The 6029-nt window shown below is 38.0% G+C and overlaps 3 non-coding genes across 3 annotated transcripts; 2 read left to right on the top strand and 1 right to left on the bottom strand.

The window, feature by feature from the left end:
* Nucleotides 1–72, top strand: trnam-cau (transfer RNA methionine (anticodon CAU)). Its single transcript has one exon. It is a non-coding gene; the product is annotated as a tRNA-Met (tRNA).
* Nucleotides 73–3428: 3356 nt separating this feature from the next.
* trnay-gua (transfer RNA tyrosine (anticodon GUA)) lies at nucleotides 3429–3516 on the bottom strand. Its single transcript is given in 2 exon segments — nucleotides 3429–3464; nucleotides 3480–3516. It is a non-coding gene; the product is annotated as a tRNA-Tyr (tRNA).
* Nucleotides 3517–4617: 1101 nt separating this feature from the next.
* trnat-ugu (transfer RNA threonine (anticodon UGU)) lies at nucleotides 4618–4689 on the top strand. The gene has a single exon. It is a non-coding gene; the product is annotated as a tRNA-Thr (tRNA).
* Nucleotides 4690–6029: the final 1340 nt, after the last annotated feature.

The raw sequence follows: 6029 nt of genomic DNA, 5'->3' as shown, positions 1-6029 counted from the left end.
AGCAGAGTGGCGCAGCGGAAGCGTGCTGGGCCCATAACCCAGAGGTCGATGGATCGAAACCATCCTCTGCTATACACACCGTCAGTTTAATGAAGTGAATTAAAACTGATTTTTTTCTCTCGTGTGTGTGCAAACTTCACACTTACTGTATTCGTTAATCTTTACCAATAGCAGATGCCCAAATGTATCTTTGGTTGTTCTGAGATCCTTGATAGTTTCCTTAAATCCTTCCAATGAACATCCATATCAAAGCACAGTGTATGAAGTTAATTTATTATATTTATTACTATATTTATTATACACGTGTAAATTAATTACTGCGAAAATAATTTACTTCGTACACTGTGCAGAGTGCCGTATACTCCTAGTTGCGGCACACACGATACATACAGTAAAAAGCCTCAGGCACTGTGTTAGATGTGTTTTCGACGTTATATATGCGTTTATTAATGTCGTCGATTTTACGGTTGCAATTCGACGTTGATTATACGTCGAGGCGACGTATATATACGTATAGCCGTATTTTCGCCGTGAATATACGTATATTCGACGAATCAATGCCCACAGCTTGGCATACAAGGGTTTTGCTGAGGGGGTCTTGCCACCTGCCTGAAAAAAAACAGTAAAATGTTTGAGTGCCTATAGAGTTTCTATTTTTATTTTCTTGAGAAAAGTTGATACCATTTCCTGGACACCCCGTCCCCCATCAGTGCGCGGTGCCCAGGGAAAAAGCTGTAGGGGGGTGTCTGAAATTCTGAGGGGGGGTGATATTTCAGTTGAAACGGAGCTGTTTGGTGCAGCTACCCAAATGAAATCTCGCAGCTATGCCATGATAGAAGATAACGACTAGCAATCTGGTATTTGCGATGAAGTTCAGTTTCACATTTTTCGTCACTCTCACGGTTTGTATTGCCTGGAGCGAAAAGTACCATAAGCGTTCATTTTTGCAGCTACATGGACGTTCTGAATCGTTAAGAAAAAAATGTTGTAAAACCAACAGAAAGCACAGACTGCTATAACTAGTCCTAGTTATATAACGATTTTAAGTATAATGATAAACTACTGCAAGGAATCGGTCCACCTGAGCAAACAGGATCGTAATGTTGACACTCAATAACGACACTGATATGTGCAGTTCCTGGACGGATAGCCCTCCTGCCCATCAAACAGACTGAGTGACTGTTCGTGTCATTTAGTGTTGTCTGACCATTGACAAAGTACAACTATTTTTTTAGGGTGCAAATTAAGTTAGGTAAATCTTTTTGCCCAAAACTGAAGGGGCGACATTCCTCCCTCCCCCCGTGATGCCAGGCCTGTCCCCATCCTATTCCATAATGTCATTATATATAATACCATACAACAGTGACCGATCCTTACTAACTGCATGCGTTATAATTGCACATCAGCTCATAGCAGGGGGCACATAGCTGCGATGTATTATCAATGTTAAATTTCAACCATAATATCGACAACATTAATAAACGCATACGTTGAGAAAATATCGAACCCAGCATATTTTCCGGTTATATACCACAATGCATTGCTAGTATTCGTTGGTCACCATTTTGGACACGTTTTTCAAACGTAGAAGTATATCCGCAAATATCTCAGCAATCCTCTTTTGACGAGTAAGTATGAACAATAATAATACTATCTAAATACATACAGATCTTTCTTAATATTATTTTGATTAAAATAGTACGTGAATAAGCAAAAAATGGCACATAAAAATAGTGTGAATGGGGAAGATGACACAAAATCGTTTTGCCATTTCTCTATTCTTATTCTATGTTGTACTTTCAAACTTTGGGTACTCTTTAATTAGGACAGACTTTATTGCTCAACTGCTATGATGCAAGCCAAATTTTATACATTTATTTCAGCTTTGAGCTTAGTAAACCGTTCATTTTTTAGATTATACTGAAGAAAGATGTGAAGACGGGGGTTTGAATTTAATCTTTTCTGTAGACTTAGACTTCTAAGTCACAAGCTGGGGTTTATGGCAGGAAAGGGGGTTAACTGATAAGGATTGCAGATGCAAGCTAGGAACCCCCCTGGGTGTAATGTTAAACTGACCATTTGCCCAGAACATCGTAAACTGGCCAAATACCATGAACCCCCCTCTTTACCATCAGACCGAGTGACGTCAGAAACGGAGAAGAAAACACTATATAACCCAAAAGTTTGTAACAGTACGGGGAACAATACTTCGGTTTTGTTGTTTCTTGCGGGAAACAAGACTTCGGCTTTATTGTTCCTTGCATGCAATAAACTCATCTGTTTTACTTCATCTCGGGATCAAGAACCTTATTTCTTCTGTTACAACAATACTAAAGAAGATATTAATCATCATTTATTTGGGAAGTAATATTATATCATTTTTTCCTAGCTGCGGTGCTGAAGTCCCACCCTACATCAACAGAAAAAGAAATAAAGGAGCACGCAATGCGTTACTTGAAGAATGCATATGCAAGGCAGGGGGCCAGGAGATCTGGACACTGAAAATAATAGGTTTTTGGTTCTAACTGTTAGGTCAATTAGACAGGGTTTGCAAATAGTGGACAAAAATCGTCTTAACTTCCATTGTAATATTTTTTTTTTCTTGGAAATATAGAAGTTGTACATTTTAAAATGTATATTTGAATCAAAATGTGGTTTTGAGTTAGTGTGTTAATGTAATTAGTTTGTTTGTCATTACTTTACTGTATATTGCCATGTTACCAGAATTTGTAGCTGAAGTTTAAGACTAGTTGTGTTTTTTATGATTATTGCCCATATGTTGATTGTTGATTGATTGTATACAATGTATAATTTGAAATACATATGTTTCAGGTGTGAATGTGTATTTTCAGAATACATTTCTAAACCTACTCATTGGCTTGGTTTACTTGTTTCTACACCTATAAAACCTATCTTTGATGTATAATAGACCTCTACCCATATACGTATAATAGACCTCTAATGTTATCCGTATAAAAGACCTCTAACCATATACGTATAATAGACCTTTAACCATATACGTATAATAGTCCTCTAATGTTATCCGTATAAAAGACCTCTAACCATATACGTATAATAGACCTTTAACCATATACATATAATAGTCCTCTAAAGTTATCCGGAACTCCAACCATATATGTATAATAGTCCTCTAAATTTATCCGTATAATAGAACTCCAACCATTTATGTATAATGAACGTCTAAACATAGACGTATAATTGACGTATAACTTTAGACGTATATTAGAATTTCATTCTAGACGAATTGCAGACCACATTTAGACGTCTAAGGTATGCATTTAACAGATGTATATTATACGTCTTTTGCCCACTGGGTCTGCTTCGTGGTTTATTAAGCTTTTGATCAACGTCTGAGTGAAAAAGATTTGCTATTTTATCTCTTTGATTAAAGTTCACAAAAAGCACATTCCTTCGAGCCGGAATCGAACCAGCGACCTAAGGATGCCTTACTATTTCCCCTACAGTCCTCTGCTATACCAACTGAGCTATCAAAGGGGTGTAGGGAACATTGTTTCCCTTGAATTTAAGCCACGAAGCAGGTTTCTACAGTATGAACTTCCGGGGAAATTTCAAAATGTTTGATGGGGCATCAATCGTTCCAGGCGGATATTGACACTTTTTTTTTCTCGAGGGATCATATTAAACATTTCATCAGTATCGAGAGGAGGATCACCATGAGACACAGAACAGTTTAATTCTGTCTTTATTAGAAAGTAGTGTTTGTGCAACATTAAAAATATTTTCGTGGAAATATAGAAGTTGTGATTTTTAAAACCTATATTTGAATCGAAATGTGGTTTTGAGTTAAATATTAGCGTGTTAATGTAATTAGTTTGTGTTTGTCATTACTATATATATATATTCCCATGTTACTATAATTTGTAGCTGAAGTTTACTAGTTGCGTTTTTTATGATATATTATGATATATTTATGATCAGCAAGATGTCTACACTGTAAAAAAACAGGACATTATGCACACGTCTGCAGAACATCACGTCAGAGTTTCAGGACAGTAACATCAGAGATTGGAAGCTAGTGAGTTTCAGGTCTGTTTTTTAGTATAGGTTCATGAAAGTCTAAATACCTTTGCAAGAAGTATTTCAGAATCCCAGTCAAATCCAGTACAATTGCTGCACAGATCTGCATTCTACAATACGAAAACTGTCCGTTTAATCAAACACGCCTCATAAAGCATTTTTAAAACAGGAATGCATCTTTCTATAAAAATAAAATGACTTGAAGGGTGCTATAAGCTAAGGTGTGAAAGCCTGCTCTACAGAAGAAGTATATCCAGAGGTGCCAAAGAAGTCGAAGTTTCACCTCGTGAGAGAAAGCATCTCAGAAAACGAAGTTGCAGTCGCTTCCATGCGTCATAACACCACTAGATCAGACAACAAGAGCTGAAGAGCCGCTGTCGAGAGTAACGCGGCCGAGCGCTCTAAGGAGCTGGATTAAAGCTCCAGTCTCTTCGGGGGCATCTTTTGGGATTACACCACTGCTGCGTATCTCCTTGTTAAAAATCCCTATTTTTTGTTGTTGCTGCCTCCAGGCGATGTAAACAAGATTCAGAAAAAAATAATTTAACCACCCTTGAAGGTGTGGTGGCCAAGTGGTAAGGTGTTGGTCTTGTAAACCAAAGATCGTGGGTTCAAGCCCCACCTGTGCCTGTTTCATTTGTCACCACTTTCCTTTAGTTTCAAAGTCTTTAAAAAATTTGCAATGTAGGAGTTTCTATAGTAAGAAGAACATAACTGTCGCCAGTGATTAGTGCTCTTGCATATCCTGCCCTGTTTTTTAGTCAACAAAGCCTGTCTCTCTTCACACTCATCTTCCGAATGATCGCCTCAGCATTGGGAAGGAACGTGCGTTTGGTACAGCCCCCACTCCACAGTCTGATCACAAACAGATCGAGTGAGCTGTCAGTCTAGGTTGGAAGTAAGGTTCGAAAGCACTTAAAATCTGACTTAGGAGACCGTGTTTTTTTTTAAACGAGTAAACGATAAAATTATATAAGTAGTGGGACAAAACATTGTCTGTCTGCAAGACTATGTCATGCTAAACGCCACAAATTGTCTTCTTCCAGTTGTGTCAATCGTCCTAAAGTTACGGAAAATCGGATGCAACTGGTGCATTCAGCATACATTTCTTCAGGATAGTCGATTGGTTTAAAATAACGATTTCATAGATTTGTGTCTTTTAAGCTTTGTGTTCAGCTCTCCAAATAGAGGCGCGGGTTCAAATCCCACTCCTGACAGTAAGCCGTTTTACCCCGTCTTACACTGTTCCAGTCTTGTTGTGCTCGCTGACAATCACAATAGGAGGAAAATGGAGAAACTGCTTCGCAAGAACATAACGGACAGAAAAAAGCTTCGTAAACACGTGAATGTGATTAGCAGCAGTAAGGTATGCATTCAAATGTTTAAGGCAGATTTATAAAAGCAGCAGAAGAAAGGTGCAGCACAAGGCAATTTGTGAGAATTCATGGGTTTTCAAGCCTATGAAGGTGACCCCCTTTTCATTTTCATTTTCAAACTTCAGAACCGAATAACAAAAAGGTTTCATGTAAGACCGTTGGAAATACCGGTTTCATGATGTATTCGGTGAACCTGAATGAAATATTTTAGTGCGTGCTCAAATGCGAAGAATTAAAAAAAAACCTGGAAAATCAACTCTTGCAGTAAATGTCATAAATTTAAAGCGTGTAGTCTGCATGAACAGAGCAACGCAGCAGTCTGTAAAAACGAAGCCATAAGTCCTCTTTAATCTCGGGCAGTGCATTCCAATAAGATGGCTCTGCAGAAGACATGAGAAATGCCGAACTCATTGTTGCCATTATTGCTACTCTTGCTACTGTAGTTTTAAGCTCTAATCAGCGGGCATGTACAGTTGTACAGGAGGTAGACTATTTTGCGCCATCAAAATTCCATTATGTGAATTTAAGGTTTTATTAATAACAGCATTAACTATACAATGCCCGCTCAAAAACCGCTACCCATTAGCTTAAGAA

Source organism: Lepisosteus platostomus, chromosome 5 (assembly GCF_059453375.1).
Source record: "Lepisosteus platostomus isolate fLepPlt1 chromosome 5, fLepPlt1.hap1, whole genome shotgun sequence".
Lineage (NCBI taxonomy): Eukaryota > Metazoa > Chordata > Actinopteri > Semionotiformes > Lepisosteidae > Lepisosteus > Lepisosteus platostomus.
Note: the sequence above shows the minus strand (reverse complement) of the source record. Positions and strands in the feature narration are given on the sequence as shown.